This window comes from Chiloscyllium plagiosum, chromosome 17 (genome assembly GCF_004010195.1).
Source record: "Chiloscyllium plagiosum isolate BGI_BamShark_2017 chromosome 17, ASM401019v2, whole genome shotgun sequence".
Lineage (NCBI taxonomy): Eukaryota > Metazoa > Chordata > Chondrichthyes > Orectolobiformes > Hemiscylliidae > Chiloscyllium > Chiloscyllium plagiosum.
Window position 1 is genome coordinate 32066989 of NC_057726.1, and position 24738 is coordinate 32091726.

The following is a 24738-nucleotide window of genomic DNA, read 5'->3' on the forward strand; positions in this document are numbered from 1 at the left end:
TCTACCCATGTCATTTACTGTATCCCTTGTTCCTGATGCAGTCTCCTCCACATTGGGGAGACAGAACGCCTACTCACAGAGTGCTTCAGAGAACATCTCCAGGACACCCGCACCAACAACCCCACCGCCCCGTGGCTGAACACTTCAACTCCCCCTCTCACTCCACCAAGCTCATGCAGGTCCTGGGTCTCCTCCATCGCCACTCCCTAACCACCCGATGCCTGGAGGAAGAATGCCTCACCTTCCGCCTTGGGACCCTCCAACCCACGGCATCAGTGTGAATTTCACATGTTTCCTCATTTCCTCTTGCCTCACCCTATCCCAGTTTCAACCTTCCAATCCGGCACCGCCCTCATGACTTGTCCTACCTATCCATCTTCCTTCCCCCCAGCCCCACCCCCTCCCACTTATCCCACCACCCCCTTGGCTCACATTCTTATTCTTGATGAAGGGCTCTTGCCCGAAACGTCAATTCTCCTGCTCCTCTGATGCTGCGTGACCTGCTGTGCTTTTCCAGCACCACACTTTCAGCTTGAAGCTAAGTCCTAGGATTGCCTCTCTCAGGCCAGTCTCTGCCTAGGACTCGCAGCCTGCGTGCTGATCCGTGGCTGCTTTCCGACATGCTGTTTTGGAGCTCATAGCTCGTGCTGTTTTGGGGCTTGCAGCCCACTCGCTGTTCCAGGGTTCACTGTTGCAGTGTTCTGGGGCTCGTAGCCCATGCACTGTTCCACGGCTTGTTGCTCACTCTTCTGGGGCTTGCAGCCCACACACTGCACAAGGGCTTGCTGCCGGTACATGCTGCTACACCTGTATTAGCCTCCAGTGCTAAGGGGAGAGAAGAAAAGAAAAGAGAGAAAAACAAAGGAAAAAGAAATAAATAGAAAAGGTAGAGCAGAGGGGCTCCACTACGAACATCTTACTCTGGTGCCATCTTGCTGGTCAAGTAAAAGAGCAAGGAGGTGATGTGATTGAGGTGCATAAGGAGGAGATGTGAGCAATTCTGGTAAGTGTAAAAATAGATGTCTCCAGGGTTGGATGGGATTCATCCTCGGATTCTCTGGGAAGCCAGGAAGGAGAATGCCGAGCCTTTGGCTTTGATCTTAAATGTTGTCATTGTCAACAGAAATACTGCAGAAGACTGGAGGATAGCAAACGTTGTTCCCTTGTTCAAGAAGGGGAATAGAGACACCTCTGGAAATTACAAACCTGTGAGCCTTACTTCAGTTGTGGGTAAAGTGTTGGAAAGGGTAATAAGAGATAGGATTTCTAATCATCTCGACAGAAATAGCTGATTAGGGATAGTCAACACAGTTTTGTGGAGGGTAGGTCGTGCCTCACAAACCTTTTTGAGTTCTTTGAGAAGTTGAGAAAACCGGTGGATGAGGGTAAAGTGGGGGTCGATGTGATGTATATGGATTTCAGTAAGGCATTTGATAAGGTTCCCCACAGTACGCTATTTCGGCAAAATACGGAGGCATGGGATTGAGGATGATTTAGTGGTTTGGATCAGAAATTTGCTAGCTGAAAGAAGACAGAGGGTGGTGGTTGATGGGAAATATTCATCCTGGAGTTCAGTTACAAGTGGGGTACTGCAAGGATCTGTTTTGGGTCCACTGTTGTTTGTCATTTATATAAATGGCCTGGATGAGGACATAGAAAGATGTGTTAGTAAATTTGCAAATTACACTAATATCAATAGAGTTGTGGATAGTGACGAAGAATGTAGTAGATTACAGAGAGACATAGGTAAACTGCAGAGCTTGGCTGAGAGGTAGCAAATGGAGTTTAATGCAGAAAGTGTGAGATGATTTACTTTGGAAGGAGTAACAGGAATAAAGAGTAGTGGGCTAATGGTAGGATTCTTGGTAGTGTAGATGAACAGAGAGATCTCTGTGTCCAGGTACATAGATCCTTGAAAGTTGCCACCCAAGTTGATAGAGTTGTTAAGAAGGCATACGGTGTTTTAGCTTTTATTGGTGGAGGGACTGAGTTTCGGAACGATGAGATCATGCTGCAGCTGTACAAAACTCTGGTTACGGCCACATGTGGAGTATTGCGTACAGTTCTAGTCACCGCATTATAGGAAGGATGTGGAAGCTTTGGAAAGGGTTCAGAGGAGATTTACTACGATGTTGCCTGGTATGGAGATAAGGTTTTACAAGGAAAGGCTGAGGGGCTTTAGGCTGTTTTCATTAGAGAGAAGAAGGTTGAGAAGTGACCTAATTGAGACATATAAGATAATCATAGAGGATTAGATAGGTTGGACAATGAGTGTCTTATTCCTCAGATGGTGATGACTAGCACAAGGGAACATAGCTTTAAACTGAGGGTGATAGATTTAGGACAGCTGTCAGAGGTAGCTTCTTTGATCAGAGAGCAGTAGGAGTGTGGAATGCACTGCGTGCAACTGTAGACTCACCAACTTTAAAGACATTTAAGTGTTATTGGATATGCATATGGACAGGAATGGAATAGGGTAGGTTAGATGGGCTTCAGACCGGTTCCACAGGTCGGTGCAATATGGAGGGCCGAAGGGGTTGTACTGCGCTGTAATGTTCTATGAACTCATGTAAGAAACTTGTTAGACATCAGATGGAATATTGTGTACAGTTGTGGCCATCATATTATCAGAAGAATGTGAATGCATTGGAGAGAGTGCAGTCATTTACAAAAATGATTCCAAGAATGAGGAATTTCAGTGATGAGGATAGATTGAATAAGTTAAGACTGTTCTTCTTGGAGAGAAGAATGCTGAGAGGAGATTTGATAAAGGTTTTCAAACTCTTGGTCAGGCTGCATGTATAGAGTGAAACTGTTCCTGCTTGGAAAAAAGAACAAGAGGGCATAGATTTAAAGTGATGTGCAAAAGCAGCAAGAATGATGAGAGAAAAATTATTTCACACAGCAAGTGGTTATTCTACTGAAGACAGTGCCTGGAAATGTAGTGGAAGCAGTTTCAATTGAGACATTCAAAGGGCTTTGGGTAAAGGATGATTATTTGGTTACAAGTAATAAGCAAGAATATGGGGAAAAAACACAGAGATTGAATATAGGTAATAATGCTCAATTGAAGAGCCAGTGCCAGAGGCCAACGGCTGAAGGCCTTCTTCAAGTCCATAACAATTCTGAATTCTATGATGCTGGACCTACCCTGTTTTCTCCATCCCTCCTTTTTAAATTAATGGGGTGACACTTACCACTCTTATCTACTGGGACTATTCGAGAATCTACAGAATTTTGGAAGGTGACAACAAACGTATCCATTATTTCTGCAGCCACATCCTTTGGTAGCCTGGATGTAGATTATCATGTTCTCTGGATTTATCCACTTCCAGAACCATTAATTTTGCATTCACTATTTGTTTCACTAATACTAACTTTTATTTTTTTTTTCTTAATAGACCTTTGCTTCTCCAGCATTTTTAACACATCAGGCTCTCATAGCTGCCCTTATATCAATTTTTCAAAAGTCTCAAATTTGGAATTCTCTCCTTCCTGGATGTACAATTCAATTATATTATGGCCACTGCTACCTAGGTGTGTCTTCATCATGCAATCATTAATTAATCCTGTGTTATGTACAGCCTGTTCAAGGGACAGGATTGTACATGTATTTGGAAAGGCAAGGACTGATTAGGGTTGTCAACATGGCTTTGTGCGTGGGAAATCATGTCTGACAAACTTGATTGAGTTTTTTTGAGGAAGTAACAAAGAGGATTGATGAGGGCAGAGCGGCAGATGTGATCTATATGGACTTCAGTAAGGCATTCGACAAGGTTCCCCATGGGAGTCTGATTAGCAAGGTTAGATCTCACAGAATACAGGGAGAACTAGCCATTTGGATACAGAACTGGCTCAAAGGTAGAAGACACAGGGTGGTGGTGGAGGGTTGTTTTTCAGACTGGAGGCCTGTGACCAGTGGAGTGCCACAAGGACCAGTGCTGGGTCCTCTACTTTTTGTCATTTACATAAATGATTTGGATACAAGCATAAGAGGTACAGTTAAATAAGTTTGCAGATGACACCAAAATTGGAGGTGTAGTGGACAATGAAGAGGGTTACCTCAGATTACAATGGGATCTTGATCAGATGGGCCAATGGGTTGAGAAGTGGCAGATGGAGTATAATTCAGATAAATGAGAGATGCTGCATTTTGGAAAAGCAAATCTTAGCAGGACTTATACACTTAATGGTAAGGTCCTAGGGAGTGTTGCTGAACAAAGAGACCTTGGAGTGCAGATTCATAACTCCTTGAAAGTAGAGTCGCAGGTAGATAGGATAGTGAAGAAGGCGTTTAGCATGCTTTCATTTATTGGACAGAGTATTGAGTACAGGAGTTGGGATGTCATGTTGCGGCTGTAGGGGACATTGGTAGGCCACTGTTGGAATATTGCGTGCAATTTTGGTCTCCTTCCTATCGGAAAGATGTTGTGAAACTTGAAAGTGTTCAGAAAAAATCTACAAGGATGTTGCCAGGGTTGGAGAATTTGAGCTATAGGGAGAGGCTGAACAGGCTGCGGCTGTTCTCCCTGGAGCGTCGGAGGCTGAGGGGTGACCTTATAGAGGTTTACAAAATTATGAGGGGCATGGATAAGGTAAATAGGCAGGTCAGGGAGTCCAGAACTAGAGGGCATAGATTTAGGGTGAGAGGGGGAAAATATAAAAGAGACCTATGGAGCAATGTTTCCACCCAGTAGGTGGTACATGTATGAAATGAGCTGCCAGAGGAAGTGGTGGAGGCTGGTACAATTGCAACATTTAAGAGGCATTTGGGTGGGTATATGAATAGGAAGGGTTTGGAGGGATATGGGCCGGGTGCTGGCAGGTGGGACTAGATTGGGTTGGGATATCAGGTCGGCATGGACGGGTTGGACCGAAGGGTCTGCTTCCATGTTGTACATCTCTATGACTCTAAAAAAACATTCCATGAACCAGTTTACCTTTGTCTATCTAACTTTTCCAATCAAATCATATTATATTTTCCCATGCTTATCACTGTACCTTTCTATCAAACTTCCATTATTTCTTCCTTAATGCTTAGAGTGAGGTTACTGTTAGAGGGCCTGTACATCACTCTCATTATGACATCTTGTATTTTTCTATTTTTCATGTCTTTCCAAATCAGTTCCACATCCTGATCTCCAAAACTTAGCTTATTCTCTCTCATGCTAATGCAATCATTGACTGACTTAATTACACCTCCATGTTTTGCTAACTTCTTGTACTTCCTAAACATCCTTTAAGATTCCAATCTGGAACTATGTCATCCTGCAGCCATGTCTCTCTATAAAGGTTACTTAACTTATTGATTTTAACTTGGACTCTCAATTCATCTGTTTTATTTTGAATGTTCCATGCATACAAAGGATGGAATCTTCCCTGTTCATGAACAATCTGAGCCAGGGCAAGAAATTTGAAAAATTAGGTGAGATGCCCAACAAACCCTTCCCTACTTTGAGACCAAAACATTCAATTTTTAACCAAGTGTAGGATGTTGAGATGACATTAATGAGCAATGAGAAGTCTATTAAAATGATTTCTCACTCTATCATCCTCACAATTTCTTAATTTCATGTTATTATGCACTCTCCCATTCTACAATCTTACAGAATACAAGTAGTTCTGGTATAACACGCACTTCAGGAGCAGGATTTGGCTACATCGCTGAAAAATTAGGAACAGTATTTTGGAGAAAATTAAACTCTGTTGGCAACAGCATGATTCCAGCAGGGATTTGATTCACATGCTTTGTTCTGTGCATGTGCCACTGTGCCGGCCAAAATCTCCATGCCATTCTGCACATGTGCCAGTGTCCACGCATGCGCGACGCTGATGCCTGTCTTTGTGCCATCCTGTGCATGCGACACTGTCAGCTGCCAACAGAGCAGTTTTCTGTGAGGTACTGTACAGAGAGCAGGCTTTCATATATTTTTAAATGTACTGTGTTAAATTTAAATTTGTCTCATTAATAAATATAATTTCAACCTTCATTCAGGCCCTGCTGTACTTTGCATTAGACCTTTAGCTGATTTTTGAGTAGTTGTGAGTGATATTTTCTGCTGGTCTGCCACTAACACCACTTTTCCCATAGGCTCCATTATTTCTGTTTTGCGATTTTCTATTAAGTGAGGTTTTGCTGAAATATAATTACAGCATTATACGAGAATTGCCTGTACTGAGAATTCCCAACACGAAAATCAAAGCAGTTACCTACTGCTCACCAGCTCACTGTTTACTCTTCCGAACCTCCACCTTGGATATTTAGCACCAACACCTCAGGGTATATTCCATGGATAAAGTGAGGACTGTAGATGCTGGAGCTCAGAGCTGAAAATGTGTTGCTGGAAGAGCGCAGCAGATCAGGCAGCATCCAAGGAACAGGAGAATCGACGTTTCGGGCATTCTCCTGTACCTTGGATGCTGCCTGACCTGCTGTGCTTTTCCAGCAACACATTTTCAGCTATATTCCATGGATAAAAACTGCACATACCCATATGCACAAACATTTGTCAACATGTCCATCTTACTACAATTCAGGCAGTGAGCCACTGTCCATCCAATTGATCCAGTGCAAGCAGTAAGGATCAGCAGTCAGGGAGCTGCACAGAACATGGTCAGGGTCTGGTTAATCATCATTGAAGGCTGTCCATCTAAGTCAATGAGCGAAGTAGACACAATCAGTCCTGAACATCAGCAGAATGTGAGTCCATGAGGAGTATTAGGGATACTGTTATGGTAGTCAAGTGCAAGGACTCAATACTTGGGTTTGCGAAGGAGCCTGGGATACAGAGAAGACAAAGATGGTGAAAGGGAGAAATTCAACATATAATAGTGCATGGGAGGACTTGGGATGCTGTAGGAATGGGATTGTCAGTGATCATTATTATCCTTAGTCTTGATGGGGGAGTGCGCATGATGACCCAGGTTCGATTCCAGCCTCCGGTATCTGTCCATGTGGAGTTTGCACATTCTCCCTGTGTCTGCGTGGGTTTCCTCTGGGTGGTCCGGTTTCCTCAGTCCAAAGCTTTGCAAGTGATGTAAATTGGCCATGCTAAATTGCCCTTAGTGTTCAGGATATGTAGGCTAGGTGCATTAATCAGGGGAAATGTTAGAGTAATAGGGGAGGGGAATGGGTCTGCATGGGTTACTCATCAGAGGGTTGGTGTGGACTTGATGAGCCTAATGGCCTGTTTCCACACTGTTGGGATTCTATGATTCTCTGATGGTGGACAGGACTAAACTGCAAGGATTTGGCTCCAGGAAAAGGAAGAGAGTTGCAGTCTTAATTCCAGACAGTCGGTAGGAACATGCAGGAGGTCAGCAACAATGGACGATCTAGAGACTGCCAGGTAGAAAGGGACAAGAAGTTCATGGGAAGATGGAAACAAGCCTCGATGAGCAGGCTGAGCTTGGGACTTCAGGTACCAAAAGTAACTTATGTTGTCTTCCATAATGTCTCAATTCCTAAATTTAAACTTCAAATAGTCAATGTTATTTTCCTGTTTGTGGCCTCCAGATCTGAGTAACAAAAATCTCTTTGGCATTAATCATGCTTTTGCAGGCTACAGGATGAAGTCATTTGCAATCATATCATCATGCATGTTAAATTCATGCAGTGTCCAACTGTCTGGGGTGCAAATAGCAGTCACAAAAATCTTTACCATATCATCTGCCATTGTCGATTGAAGATAGTTATCTCTATGAAGCAAAAGTAATCACAGGTGCAAAGGCCACAAAGCACAAAGCTAATGTTTGATCTCATAGGCTGCTCAAAGCCAATAAATTGACTCCCTCTCATCTTGAAGTATAAGTATAATGCAAATGCTCTCTCATGCAAAGATGTTTTTCTTTGGTGATACAGAACTTTGAGCAGCAGGATTCGTAACTCATGCAGCTCTTATAGCCTCCTGCTGTCTCTTTGTGACATGACTGGTAATTCAGTCATTAGAATAAGGTCCAGTATCAGAATGTCATGCAAAGGCATTCCATGGCCGTCGTCAATGAACTGCTCCATGTCCCACTAAAAGGAGAGGAATGCTAACTGTAATTTGAGATTGACACAACAGCTGCCTGCTCACATGGCTAAGGAACATTCTGTTTATGTTCCCCACAAAAGTTTACTGCAAACATAATTGATGGATCCAAGCACAACAGGAAGTATTGTCTCTGTGATATACTGAAGTTGCAAAAAATGGAGCAGCAACAGTTAACCTAACAAGCCCAGGCCAACAGTAATCTCCATTGGATGCTGAACAGCTTCCATATGAAGAGGTCACAGCTGAAGGTCCCCTCCGGATTCAAAGGAAATATAGAAGGAGAAATAGCATCCTCAATGCTATTTCCTCTGGATAAGTAATGCACAATCTGCAAATGCCCTGGAACACGGTCACAGAAATATGGCAGCTACTGGAGCAGGGCCTGCAACTTGAAGGAATGGGTGATAATCCTATCCCATTTGAACTCTTACATAACTAGCTCCTCTGAAGGTACAATTGGGGTCCTGTGTGGGATTTCTCATCAACCAAATATATCAAGTTTGTTACTGATACTATTTGTGCCAGGTCACACAACTTCACATTGTTTCCCCATGTAATATCAGTGCTACAGCCCAGCTAATAGGATTCATCAACATTGCTGGCTTCCCCAGGTGCAAGGTACAAAAGACTGCAAACAAGCTGAAAAAATCTCTTATTGGACAATTGCTAAGGCTGAGGCTCCTGCACTCCTATCTTAGTGAGTTCCCTTACCAGTCTCACTCGCAGTCACACTTATTAACCTAAACACTGAGCAAATCAATAAATCCAATCCTATGAGGTGCAACTGCCTACTGGTACAAAGAATCAAGATACCTTCCCCTTCCCAATGAGTCAAAATGTCTGTAATTCAACCTCTAGGTCATAAACTCTAAGCCAAATTGCTCAAATTTCAAACATTTGCGGCAGACATATTTGCCTTAGATCAGATTGCCATCCAGGAGTTCCCACATGCTGCACCTCTAACACATCACCTATCCTGCATTCCTTAAATGTGTTCAGATTAGCAATGTTTTTTTGATTATATGTTTACTTATCATAGAGTCATTGAGCACAGAAGTGGCCCCTCAGCCTATCATGACTGCACTAACCTCTCTATACGAATCCCAGTTTCTTGCACTTGGCCCATAGTCTTAAATACAAATGACTTTTCTACCAACTTTTTAAATGTTGTGAGGTATCAGATAGTACAAACCAGATTTTCACCACCTTCTGGATGGAAATACATTTTTCCCAAATCCCCTCTAAATCTCCTGCCTTTTACTGTAAAATTATGCAATTTATTGTTCAACTAAGTGGAACAGTTGCTTCCTTTCACCCTCTCCTTGCCCTCATAATCTGATACATCTCACAGGTCCCCCTTCAGCTTTTACTACTTTAGGAGAAACGACCTGAGCCAATCAAGCCTCTCTTCATAGATGAGATGCACCAGCCCAGGCAATATCCTAATGAATTGCCTCTGCAATCACATCCTTCTTATAGTGCAGCAACCAGAACTGCACACTATACTCCAGCTGTAGCCTAACCAAGTTTAATACAGGTCCAGCATAACCTCTCACTCGTATATTCTATGCCACAATTGATAAATGCAAGTGTCCCAAATGTCTTCTTAACTACCCTATTAATTTGTCTTGCCATCTTCAGGGATGTGTGGACAAGTACCTTAAGAATCCTGTGTTCTTCTGAACTTCCTTATGTCCCACCCAATTTTCTATTTTCCCCTGTCATGACACTTCTTCCAAAGTTTCACGGTTAAGTTCCATCTGACCAAACTGTTTCTTGTTTTTTTTTCTTTTTTATAGTTTTATTTTCCCATGATGTACCTTCTGGAAGGAACTCTGTTGTGGAGTTAACAGTAGTGATGGCAGTGGCTGGGAGCCCAAAACAGGGTCTTTAGCAGTCATCCATGAGACAGTTGGCATGCCCAGGCAAACTCTGACAGTTGGTGCCATTGTAGAAGAATTGGGAATCTGCAGCGGTACCAGAACAAGACTCCAGCCAGCCTGTGACAAAGCAACTGATGAGACTGGATGGCAGATGGCAGTGAGATAGCAGCTTGGAAATTGAGATCGAGTCCAGCAGAGGGGAGAGATTGAGCCCAGCATGGGAAACCCAGCATGGCGAGACTGTAGACCCATGACTAAAGAAGAATTGTAATTTGGAACTTTTAACTTTATTTCTGACTTACTACATTATGCTGAGAAAAACTGTTGTGTTGAACTATCAATTTATTTCTTTATCTTTATAATTTTTGCCTAAGATTTTGTACCTTGTCTCTAAGATGTTGCTATGAATGGCGACATTGTAAACTTTTCACTGTACTTCTGTATCCCTGTACGTGACAATAAAATCTAATTCTAAATCTAATATCTTCCTGTAGCTGAAGACCAGAATTGTGACTGCCCCTTTCTGTTCCTAAGCTCTGCCCATAAATGATCATTTTAAGACCTTTTCAAGATATTGTTCCTCCTTATGGCAGTAACTGACCCCTAAATTAATAATGCAACACCACCTCTCCTGATACACCATGCCCTGTCTCACCTAAAGATCTTATTGCCTGGAATGTTGAGTTGCCGGTCCTGTTCCTCCCTGATCTACATCTCTGATGGCAACAATAGCACAATTCCATGCATATTCTTAACTAATCCCTCTCAACTTTAATACTTCTTTAACGCAGCCTCATCTTACTTCTTGAATTGCAACATAGTTCAACTATCTTGGTCCTGGTTCCTTTACCGTATAATATTTTTATATATTTTATTAACCTCACCAACAGTTGCCTACTAAGTTGAACTTTATGAATCGGATAAATCTTAGTCACTTACCAGACACTCGTCTACTATCTAGCTTCTTTTCTTCTAGCAGATTAAGAACTAAATCCTGGAGGGTGAAAAGGTTAGAAAATGGAGCAGTTCTTTCCCTTCCTTAATCATCTAACTCTGGAATTCTATTGTAAAGTCAGAAGTCACACAAAAGCAGGTTATAGTCCAACAGGTTTATATGAAATCATAAACCTTTGCAGCATTGGTCCTTTGTCAGGTGAAGTCACTTTCCCCCCAGTGTAGGGCAGCACACCGAAAGTTATGATTTCAAATAAACCTGATGGACTATAACCTAGTGTTATGCAACTTCGGATTTTGTCCACCCCTGTCCAACACTGGCACCTCACATCACTCTATTGTAAGTCACATTCAAGGGTTTAATCAAATAAATTGGGTATTTTATATACTCTAACACAAAAGCCTTATTTCACCAATTTACAGAAGTACCAATTTGAACTGCTACATTAATTAAGCCAAATAGTTCAACCTTTCTTGTTCACAGTTTGGCTTAAAGCTGAGAGTATCAGATTTTAATTTGTAAATTTCAGTTAAATGCCAATTAGAAACTAGAAACAAAATTGGATTTGTTCAAAAAAAAGACACTTTCTTACCCACCAATTTCAAGGAGTCGGACCTAGCATATAGTAAACAGAATAATGAATAGAAGGAAGGAAACTTACATGACCTGATGAGGAAAACATGTGTTTTAATTTAATGCGCTAAGCAAAGTTATTTTGATATTTCAGTAGATGTATTAATTTGAGTTAGCTGTCAGTACATCAGCACGTGCCAGCATTCTAAGAGTTAACTTCAGTGCAGGTATTATGGTTGGCCAGAATAATGTGTCAAAAAACTTTGTTCTGTCACTTCAATTTATAACTGCAGACTTCAGTACATTTTCCATATATATGATCACTAGCTCCATTCCCATCTGACACAATAGTGTTGCAATTAATCAAGCTCATATGTTTACTGTCTGAATACCTGAGTGACAAACCAAAATATTAGCTAGTAATTTATCAATATCGAATGTCCGATGCAAACAGCTAATGTTTTGTTATTGTGAAGAGAAGACAGCATAAATTAACCATAAAAAAGCATTCAGAAAATATGAAAGGGTTACTCAAAGGAATGTCTTTCCATTGACAAACTTACATTCCCAAAAATTTAACATATGTAGAACTAAAGAAGAGAATTATGCATCCTAACATTTAATTGCCTTGAAATTTCCTGAAGATGTTTTGTTGCAAATCCAAAAATAACCGTAGTGCACTGAGCACTAATCTTGGCCTAAGTGTAGTTGCGGCAACTAATATCTCCCGCAACCTGCAAGAAAATGTGTCAGATCAAGCATCAATTAGGTATTTAAGGTTATGGCCAATGAGCTTCTCATTCAATCAGATACCTCCTACATAAATCTCACTCCAACTGATGAAAGACCAGAAGATTCTGGATCCTAAGATTATCATCAGAGGACATGAAAGGCTAGAATGAAAGGGCTGTCAGGGTGATTTTTTTTTATTATCGTGGACTTGGAGTCATGGGGAGAGGGCAGTTAAAAATAAGGTGGGCTTCAACTGTCCCCTTACCCTAAACCTAACTGCCCCTATCAGGCAGATCATTTTGGATTTCCTGTTGGGAAAGCAGGACTTAAGAGCCACAACTCAGGATTAGCCTGAAGTAGCTTTTCGTTGCTTTCTAGCTTTCTGGCTGTAGCCCATCAGTTCTTGAAATGTTAAATGTTAGATTGCCAGATCATAGCTTCCATGCTAGTAAATTAAGTTGAAAAGTAGCTGTCATCCATACAGAAGTCTTAATTCCTTCCCACATACGATTTTCCTCTCAAACAAGATAGGAAAATACTACAAAATAGGAAAACATGGTGGGCATTTGTGGCACAGACATAATGTCTCTACCTCTGAGCCAGCAGGCCTGGTATGAGTCCCACCTGCCCCATGATAATTCAGCCAATCTAGTCACCTCAGGTATTTGACGCGATCATGGATGATATCACCTCGATCTTAGCACCACTTCCCTGTAAACTTTCCTTAACCCTTCAACCTATTACTAATTAAAATTCTGTCTACCTTCTTAAATTTACTCAGCGTCTCAAAATCCACCACACTCTGAGGTAGAGAATTCTAATGATACATTTGGATGGGTATATGAATAGGAAGGGTTTGGAGGGATATGGGCTGGGTGCTGGCAGGTGGGGGATATGGGCTGGGTGCTGGCAGGTGGGACTAGACTGGGTTGGGATATCTGGTCGGCATGGACCGGTTGGGCCGAAGGGTCTGTTTCCATGCTGTACATCTCTATGACTCAATGACTTTGAACAAAGTAATTTCTCTTCATCTCTGTATTAAACCTATTACTCTTTATTCTAAAACTGTGACCTCTCATTCTAGATTGGCCCAATAAGGAAACTTCCTTTCTAAGTACACTTTGTCAATCCCTTTTAGTATCTTATATACTTCAGTTAGATATGCTCTCATTCTTCTACATTCCAAAGCGTACAGGCCAAAATGTTCAATCTCTCTTCATAAAGCAAACCTCCCATCTCTGGAATCAAGATAGTCAACTTCCTCTGAACTGCCTCCATACAACTTCACCCCAGTGCAATACTTCGATTTAATTTTGCTAAGTTTCTGTTTAGCATTTGATTTTTGTGTCTGTTACAGCGCCTCATTGGTTTTTTTTTACAAGTTTAAAAACTCTCAGCTAAACAAAGAAGAGCATTTCTTCATTGAATTGCCTTGAATATAACCTAGACAGAGAGCAGATAATGGCCTCGTGGTATTAATGCTGGTAATCTAGAGATACAGATAATGAACTGGGATTCAATCCCACCATAGCAGTTGGTGGAACTTGAATACAGCAAAAATCTAGAAACTACTCAGCTTTCTTCCTGCAGACGTTTTGTCATGACTTGCAGTGTATATTCCTAAAGACTGACAGCTATATATTCAATGTACTTGAGTGACCTAGAACTCAATCTGTAGTCACCAAATTGGCCGGTATTTCTTAAGTCAAATGTATTGTGACTGAGATGATCTTTGTGCTAGCTTAAGATACTGAAAGGCAGAATTCATTCAGATTGTGACGGAAGTTTCTTGAACATTTTTATTGAAGCAAATTCACAGAATGTTTACGCCAATTAATATGAGGATTCATAGATGCTGAGATAATTCAAAGAATACAGGCTGTTATTAACATAAGCTTCTCAGCTCTAACAATAACATAGTATAAAAAAAACAAAGTTAATGACAAACAGTTTGTGAGTTAAGACAATGCAAAGTTGCTCAAACACTTTCCAAAAGTATTACCAAAGCATCATTAAGGAGAACAGCACCGGGCATCACAACAAACCTGTTACTCATGTGCAAGCTTATGGTTTCATGCCTAAATTATTGTGAGATATTCTTATTACCAGGCCCTATAAATTATTAAAAGTGATACATTTAGGCAATCTTCTGCTGCAAATAGGTGGGTGTGAAACACATCATTTACAAGTCCATCCGAAAAATACTGCATTCGGCAGAGATGCTCTGTCACCCTCAAAATGCCCTGTGTTTTTCACATGAGAAACAAGTAACTGATAGTTGAAACTCACCCTTGGTTTATTTAAACTTGATAAACTAGTTAATTGTCAGGAAATATAAATATAATACCATACTTATGAACTGGTGCAGAAAGCAAAGGTGAGAGCATTGGTTTTTCAATACTAGGCTGACATCCACAGGGTTTTCAACTTCAATCAGAGTGGAGTGGTGACTGCAACACTGCAGCTAGCTAGCCTCTTGGTAGGAAGCTAAATCGCACTAATAACCTATGTGATAAATGCATTAACACATTAAAATAATTTGGAGCATTTTTAAAAAAAATAAAGGCAGCTTAATATTGGTTAGTCCTATGAAGGTTTTTTTTTAGAAAAGGTGAGAAAATCATTTGAACAGTGACCTAAAAGAGTCATTTCTAAGAAAGTGTGTGACATCAGTCAAATGCCTAGAGGACAGTTGTGGTGTTAGTGGATAAAATGTTTATATTGCTGTGTTTATGAAAGAACAGATGAAGTCTGTTAGTTCAGTTTTGACTACAGAAGAGAAGGTTTAAGGTCTTACTTCAGATGAAGTCAGGCTTCAGTTCAGAAAGTAGAAAAGTATCTCCCAGCAGGAAGATCAGTAGTCCATGGGAACCAGTCAACGTAGCTAAAGTGTTTTAGTGTGGGACTTCCAAAACAGGAGAGTGTGGATAAAAATTCTCAATTTCTTAGAACTTAAGAAGTTTAAGCCATTAAAATGGTGAGCAGTTCACACCAACAGACTCAGAAGGGAATTGTAAAACTGTCTCCAAAGTCCAAGGATAAGAAACCAGGGCCAGTCATCTGATTAAGTCTTAAGGGGCTGAGACAGGAATGAAATTTCTCTGGAGTTGAGTATCTGTAACAGATTGAAACTGTTTTGATTTATGTGTTAAGATCTTTCTGATTGTCATCTATATGTCCATATAACTTTGTTTTTTTTTATTTACTTTTTTGTGTAATAAATCAATGTTTCATTGCTAAAGAATGTTTGCAGCCTCATGTGAATATGTTTTAGTAACTAACCAATTACAAAAATTAAACATGAATTATCAAGCCAGCTGACAGTCTAGGATCTAACTTATTCCGTAATACTATCAATTGGAGTCATAAAAGCTATTTACTAAAAATAGGTCTTCGACGGAAACAATTCACAGCATGATCTGCTGAAAGTGGAACCACAAGAAGCAATATGATACCTGTGTATCACATGGTATGGATAACAAAGCAATTGTATTTTTCTAAAATTAAAGTAAAATTATTTTCACATAAATTAACCTTTTCTATTCTGCTATATAATCTTGATTACTGATCTCTGAACAAACGACAACAGAAAAATGTCCCAAATAAAGACAATCCTTACTGTAAACTTTTGTTCAGTTACAGGGCTACTATAAGTGGTAGCTGGAATTTTCAAACATTGCAAAACCTTCACAAGATAACGTATCTTTGAAAAAAAAATCAGAAGAATATTTGCAAAGGAAATTGTGGAACTCGCCAGGCTTTGAAAATAGTCACAGTCTCAAATGTTTCAGATGTGGAATTATATATTACCTTAAGGCTGAAGGAAATTCCATAGAATTAGTGCCTTCTGGTCTGGAAAACTTGAAAGGAAAATTATTTTGTGAGGAGCAGCAATCTCATGCAGATTGCCACTCTAGAACTTTTTGTTTTATGACAAAAGGGAGCCCCAAATTTCCGAGAGCAGATATTTTCTCAGAAATGCAAAGCCATACTTCCAATCTGATAGATCTCTTGCAGCACAGAACTGTAACAGAAAGGCAAATCATGGTTCATTTTCACAGCAGTCAGCCTTTGTATTCTTAAGTTTAAAGTTCCTGACAGCTGCAGTCAAAGGGTAAATTCATAAGGGAAGTGTAATGTTAGGGTGTTGGGAGGATGCCATATGGGTAGAGGGATAGGGTGCCAGGTAAGTAGGTGCCAGCTGGGGGGATTAGGGAGCCAGGAGTATTCTGCCAGGTTAGTAGGGTTCTAAGGTACCAGGTACGCCAGATGCCAGCTCAGACATGGGTAGGGTGCCAGGTGTAGAATGCCATAAGAGTTGGGGATTGGGTTTCAGGTGGGCAGGGTGGCAGGTGGATAAGGTGTAAGAGTGCCAGGTAAATAAGATGTCAGCAAAGTAGGATGCCAACTGGGGAGGAGGATAAGGTGCCAGCAGTAGAATGTCACATGTGTAGGGCAAGTTGGATGTGAGCTGGGTAGGATGCTCACTGGTTGTGTGTGGAGACCTATGTGGGTAGGAAGGGGGATGAGTACCATGTGTGTAGAGAGAGTTGAGGGATCAAGTCCAACGGGGGTCAGGGATGTAAATACGGGGTCAATTTAATAGTTACTAAGGAGCTCTAGTATGTATTTACTACTCTGACTTTTCCTGAGTAAGTATTTTACTTAATTTCACTGAAATCTTCTGAAATCTCCAAGTTAATGGAGACTTTCAGAGGGTTCTGAGCTAAGAGGAATTTCCCAAAGGAAGACTCAATTTAAAAATCATAAAATCCCTACATTGTGGAAGTAGGCCATTTGGTCAGTTGAGTCCTCACCTATCCTCCGAACAGCATCCCACCCAAACCCACCTCTCTATCTGTAACCTTACATTTTCCATGGCTAATCCACCTAATCTGCACATCATTTGACTTTGACAGGAATTTGGAGCATCCGGAGTAGGCCCACATGAGATATGAGAAAAATGCGCAAACTTCACACAGACAGTTGTCTGAGGGTTGAATCGAACCCTGGCACTCTGGGGCAGCAATTCTAACCATTGAGCCACCATACCACCTAATTTCCCAGTATTTCCTTTGGAGTATATCATAATGGAGACTCCACAGAGTCTCTAAATACAATATCTATCTATGCTGCTATAGTGACTGTCTGGCTCATGGAAAATCTGGACCAAAGTAATTCTATATTAATTAACTGGAAACTATAATACAACTGTAATATATTACAAATACATATACATCACAAAATTAAGTGGTTATTTTGAATGATTCCTGTAGGCAAGATTAAATGTGTGTTCCTATTATAATCATGTGGTTTGGCAATGAGACAGACAATATTAATTACCTTTGGGATAAAATATCAAAACAGATCAGAGTCGAGAGTGCATGATGCTGGGAAAAGCACAGCAAGTCATGCAGCATCCGAGGAGCAGGAGAATCGACATTTCAGTCAAGAGCCCTTCGACAGGAATGAGGCTGGGAGCCCACACCAGGGCATCACTGTGAACTTCACCAGTTTCCTCATTTCCCCTCCCCCCACCTTACCCTGGTTACATCCTTCCAGCTCAGCATAGTCCCCATGACCTGTTCCACCTGTCAATTGTCCCTCCAACCTATCTGCTTCATCCTCCTCTCTGACCTATCACCTTTACCCCCACCTCCATCCACCTATTGCACTCTTGGCTACCTTCTCTCCAGCCCCACCCCCTCCCATTTATCTCTCTACCCCCGAGGCTCCCAGCCTCATTCCTGATGAAGGGCTCCTGACCGAAACGTCGATTCTCCTGCTCCTCGGATGTTGCATCACCTGCCATGATTTTGTAAAGCCCGTGGTTATTAGTCTCCTAGTTATAAGGCCCAGCAATCCATTAATAATACGTTGTCACTGCACGTTAAATTATAATGTTCCATGTACATGAATCCCTTAAATTTCTTTGGATCTTCGCTGTTTTAGCATTTCATCAAAGTACTCTGATTTATCCTTCTTTGGTTCAAAGTAGATTACCTCACGTGTACAGATGGAAATTCATTTTCCACAAGTCATTTCTTTTCATTTAATGTTTTAGCATCTCTTTGTAATGAGTAACCATTGTATGATCCTGTTTTATGAGGCTGTGTTTATTATTCCTCTCTATTGAGTAGGTTTGTTACCATTATATTCTTTAAAGATAGGAATCTACAGAAGCCACTAGCTCTGGACTGGTAGAGGAAAACCACTTGCTAAACTAACAAGAGGCTTGTCTTAAACATCACATTTTATTGCACATTAGCAGCAATGTACAATTTACATTGATTTGATAGACATTGTTAGAGACTATTAAAATAATCCGGATGAGAGGTCTTATTCTTTCAAGATCCCAAGTTGTTCTGTGGTGCTAAAAGCATTTCTCAATATTAACTCTCTCAGTTCCTAACATCCCTATACAGAATTTTTTTTTCCCCATTGTTACTAGAACTGAATTCTCGAGGTGAGGTCAGAGTGTTAGCCCTTGACATCAAAGCCACATTCGATCAAGTATAGCTTCAAGGATGTCTAGCAAAATTGGAATCAACGGACATCAGAGGGCAAAATCTCTGCTGGCTGAAGTCACACCTGACGTATAGGAAGATGGTTGTGGTTCTTGAAGGTCAGTCTTCTCAGCAGGAGTTCCTCAGGATAATGTCCTAGGTCCAATCATCTTCAACTGCTTCCCTCCAACAGAAGATCAGAAGTGGGAATATTCAGCACCATTCATGACTCCTCAGATACTGAAGCAGTCCATGTTCAAATGTAATAAGATCTGGACAAATTCCAGGTGGGGACTGACAAGTGGTAAGTAACATTCACACCACACAAGTGCCAGGCTGCGAACATCACCAATAAGAAATAATTCAACAACCACCCCTTGACATTCAAGCATGTTACCATCATTGAATCCCCTATTATCAACACCCTGGAGGTTACCATTGACCAAAATCTCAACTGGACTTGACACATAAACAAAACAGCTAGAAGAGTAGGCCAAAGGCTAGGAATACTGTAGTGAGTAACTCATCTCCTGACTGCCCAAAGTCTGTCCACCATCTGTAAGATGAAGTCAGGAGTATGATGGAATAATCACCACTTGCCTGGATGAATGCAGCTCCAACAATACTCAAAAAACTTGGCATAATCCAGGACAAAGCAGTCACTTCATTGGCTTTACATCCACTTCCTCCATCATCGATGCTCAGTAGCAGCAGTGTGTACCATCTACAACAGGCACTGCAGCAATTTGCTCAAAGTCCTCAGACAGTAGCTTCCATCCATGATCACTTTCATTTAGAAGACAGCAGAAACATGGGAACACCACCATCTTCAAATTCCCCTCCAAGCCAGTCACCATCCTGACTTGGAAATATATAGCCATTCTTTCACTGTCATGAGGTCAATATCCTAATGGCATTGTGGATCAATTCACATTTGGTGAACTGCAGCTGTTCAAGAAGACAGCTTGCTACCATTTTCTCAAGGGCAGCTATGGGCAAGCAATAAATGTTGGTCAGCCAGCAATCCACATACCACAAATCAATAAAAAAACTATACATTTGTATATATAATTATATTTGCCATGACACCATTCTCCTCCCAAGTGTTTGATTTTACAAATTCAAGTGGTCTAGACATTTCACTGTTGTTCCAGAATACAACTTTCTTTGTACTTTAAAGATAGTTTGTTTAATTTCTTCAAGACTGGTGACTTTGATTCTTTTCTGACAGTGGAAGGTCTCAAACCCCCTTGAACCTGGAGGATCTTTAATCTCTTGGATTTCCTTAGAGCAGCATGTCTTTCCTGCTCAACTGCAACATCTGGAGGACAATTAATCACACAAATTTCATTGATGAAGAATGCCTGTCCTATTTAAACAGATATTCTTTTTCATTATGTCCTGGATCTCTGAACTGTATACTTTCTTCTAGACTCTATCCTTGATCTCTGGTCATTGGTCATCCCTTTGCACTGTTGGCTTTTGTGAGGATGAATGCACCACAATTTCAAATGATCCCTGTTTTCTTAATGGCTTTACTAAATTAAGGCCACTACTTGTTGCTCAATGTGCGCTTTCGTAACAGTATTTTTCTGGCTGACTTGTCTGTGTGCAGCTGCAGACATAATGGTATCCATTTCTTTCATGATTTTGCTTGATCGATTCACATTGTAATGTTCTTTTAGGTCTTTCTAAATTCCCAAACTTTTATACTTTACGCACATTCCTACACAGAATTCTGCTCCACAACCACCTGATGAAGAAGCAGCGCTTCGAAAGCTAGTGCCTCCAAATAAACCTGTTGGACTATAACCTGGTGTTGTGTGACTTTTAACTTTATCCACCCCAGTCCAACATCGACATTTCCAAATCATAAAAAGACAAGGTAGTACAGAATAGCCACTCACTTGTTATTTATTAATAATGCTTGATATTTTAATAATGGCTCCAATTGAAATTCCATTGTTCAGTTAAGAGTGGCACAGACAATACCCACCAACTAAAACTTTCTGTCCTAATGTCACAGTTCAATATTTCTTTCAGATTATCTGTCATGCTGCTGTATCTCAGCTGGTGGTTCATACTCTCTTTGTAAACTCCTCCATTCTGATGTGCACTACTTCTATATCTCTGTTAGTTTTAGATTCCCTACAGTGTGGAAACAGGCCCTTCTGCCCAACCAGTCCACATTGACGCTCCGAAAAGTAACCCACCCAGACTCATTTCCCTTTGACTAATGCACCTAACATTACGGGCAATTTAGTATGGCCAATTCACCTGACCTGCACATCTTTGGACTGTGGGAAGAAACCGGAGCACCCAGAGGAAACCCATGCAGACACAGGGAGAATGTACAAATTCCACACATACAGTTGCCTCAGGCTGGAATTGAACCTGGGACGCTGGTGCGTGAGGCAGCAGTGCTAACCACTGAGCCACCGTGCCACTACATTTTGCACATCTCTGCATTCTTTCTGCTCTCTTTCTAACCCTCACTCCCAACATCCTTTGTGACTATTGACAGCTCTGTAACATTTCAAATTCAAAGTATTATACAATGGATGTGATAGCTCTGGAGAAAGTGCAGAAGACATTTTTCAGAATGTTGCCTAGGTTGGAGAATTCCAATTATGAAGGGAATTTGAATCAACTGAGGTTGTCCTCCTTGGAGCACAGGAAATTGAGAGGGGACATGTTTGAGATATGTAAAATTATGACGGGCATAGAAAGGGTAGACAGAAAGAAACTTTTCCCCTTGATGGAGGGATCAATGACCAGGAGACGTGGATTTAAGGTACAGAGCAGAAGGTACAGAGGCAATGTGAGGAAAAGCTTTTTCACCTACAGGGTTGTGGGAATCTGGAACTCACTGACATAAGGGTAGCAGAGGCGAAACTCTCATAACATTTAGTTAGATGTGCATTTGTGATGCCAAAGCATACACAACTATGGGCCAAATGCTGGAAAATGAGATTAGAATAGTTAGGTGGTCACTTTTGATTGACGCAGACATTGGCTGAATGGCTGTAGATCTATATAACTCTAAAATCCAGGCCATTGCAAAAAATTATTTGGATACAGTGAAGAAAATTGATACAATTCTGACACAGAAGTTATTTGTTTTTTCCTAATCTATTTCAAGTTTTACAGATCCCAACTGAAGCCATTCTGTCTTTACTATAAGCTTGTCTAACTTCTGTATTAATGCATATTGCTGCTTCATAGTTGTTGCTATGGGCCATAAAAACAGCCCACTAATGGTTTAAATCCTTTTCTAGTTTTTAACTCTGCCTGTTAAATTTGCACTACATGCTTATCTCTTGTTACTTTATCTCTCAATAAAGAAGTAATTTCATCCTTAATGCTATCTTGAATGTTCAAAATGTTTTTTTGAAATATACCACTGACTCAAAATAAGATAGAATTCTGGAAAGTAACGTAAACTGTATATTTTTGACATACACCATGTGAAACAGCTGCCATGAAGAAATAATCTTCAACATATACTCTTTAAGACTTTTCATAGAATCTTTCATAGATTCTCTACAGTAAGGAAGCAGGCCATTTGACTCATCGAGTCCATGGCAAGCCAGTTTTAACATCTCTCTGTTCTTTAACTCCAAGCATGTGGTAGTCTCTGAAAAGGACCTCTAGTTTACTCTTTCCACAGAAAAAGAAAGAGAAAGGGAGAGAGAATTTGAACTTCAGAAGTTGCAAACTAATCAGGAAAGTCAAGTTAACAGGATGGAAATGAAGAGAGAAAGTAGTGATGTATACAAATATGTTGAACATTGCCATATTTTGATGAGGAAAGTGTTGAAGCCATCTTGATTCCATTTGAAAAATTGGCTCGGCAGATGGAGTGATCAGAGAACTTGTGGGTAATGCTAGTTCAGATGAAGCTGACTGGCAGAGCTAGTGAGGTGTGTGCAGTGCTGTCAGATCAGAGGTCAAGAGATTATGCAGATGTCAAACGTTGTATTTTGAGTGCTTATGAATTGGTAGCAGAAGTGTATAGACAGCATTTCAGAAAAATAAAGAAGGAACCAAGTCTGACTTTGTTTAATTCTTTTGAACTCAACATTAGTCATTTTGATAGATGGGCACCAGCCTTAAAAATTGATAAGATCTATGAGGCTCTAAGAGAGACTATTCTGCCAGAGGAGTTTAAAAACTCATTTCCAGAGACGATAAGAATTCATATGGATGAACAGAAAGTTCAACAAGTGAGAAGAGCGGCAGAGATGGCAGACATTGATGGATAAAGCAAATTTTAGCTTCCGGCAAGAATTTCATCCTGTGAGTGATAGAAACCAAAGATTAGAGTACACTGATAATAGTTTACCACAAGTAGAAATAAAAAGCCCACGAGGGTGAAAAGGAGGTGAAAGACCTCAGGTGTTTCCACTGTAATAAGGTGGGACACAAAGCTACAGTGCTGGTCATTGAAGAAAGGCACAGTTACAGTGCTGGTCATTGAAGAAAGGCACTGTGGGAAAAGATGTGGTAAAAGAGGTTAAGCCAGTGGCTTTAGTGAAGGTAGTAAAGGAAACCCCAAGAAAGGTCAAGGAACTGCAGGAGAGTGTGCAGTCTAGGCAGGGCCTGGGTATTGAGTTAGTGCCTGATTTCTATAAAGATTTTGCCTCTGTGGGTAAAGTTTACCTAGGAAGAATAGGGGGAGAAGGGAAAGAAGTTATAATTTTGAGAGATACCGGATCTAATCAGTCTCTAATAGTAAGAGATAAACGTATTTGCACTCTTTATGACATTTTACCCGAGAGAGTGGTAATTTGTGGAATAGATGGACAGAACTTTAGCATTCCCCTGTGTAAGGTCAGGTTGGAGGACCAAATCAAGACTGGGGAAGTAACAGTGGAAGTGACAGAGTGTCAGTTCCAGGAATACAGTTTGTTCTTGGGAACGATTTAGCAGGATCCAAGGTGGAGGTGACACCCCTTATTGTAGAAAAACCAAAGGAAGACCAGGGCACTGAGGAGTTAAAAGATAAATACCCCAGAATTTTTCCAGACTGTGTAGTAACAAGATCCCACTATCATAAGTCACAGCAAGAATCAAAAACTAAAGAGAAAGAGTTGAGGTTCAGTTAACGGACACCCTGCTTGATGTAATGGTGCAGGAAAAACCTGAATAGGCAGAGGGTTAGGCAGAAGTGTTTAGTCCTGAAAGGTAAATGGACTTACAACAGAAAGACAAGACAATAAAAGATATACATATATATTGATGCATACTCAGAAAATGAATCAGAATGTATTCCGGAGGGTTGATAAAGTAAAGATAGAAACCTAAGACAAAAATGGAGACCATGGCAGTTAGTGCAGAGGAGAACAGAGCAGAAGTGCACCAGATTGTGTTGCTGGTAGCACAAAGACAGGAAGTGTTACAGGTAGCACATGATTTACCAGTAGGAGGTCACCGAGGTGTGAGGAAGACTCAGGCTAATGTACAAAAGCATTTCTATTGGCCTGGACTGCACAAGAATGTGGTTAAATTTTGCCATACATATCAAACGTGTCAAATGGTAGGTAAGCCACAAGCAGTAATAAAACCAGCACCTTTGTTGCCAGTTCCCACATTCAAAGAACCTTTCATGCAGGTTATGATTGATTGTGTATGTCCCCTTCTGAGAACTAAAAGTGGGAAGCAGTACTTGCTAACCATAATGGACGTGTCTACCAGATTTCTGGAGGCAATTCCATTATGGAGTATTAAGGCAAGAAGGGTAGTGGAGGGGTTAGTAGCTTTCTTCACAAGGTATGGGCTACCCAGAGAGATTCAGTCAGACCAAGGGTCCAATTTTACTGCTAGGCTGTTTAAGGAAGTCATGGATAGCACAGGTATACAGCTCTTTAAATCAAGTGCATACCATCCTGAATCCCAGGGAGTTTTGGAAAGGTGGCATCAGATCCTGACGACCATATTAAGAGCGTACTGTCAGGATTACCTGAATGATTAGGATAAAGGCATCCCATTCATATTGTTTGCCATTAGAGATGCCCCAAATGAATCTCAGTTTATTCCCTTTGAGATAATAT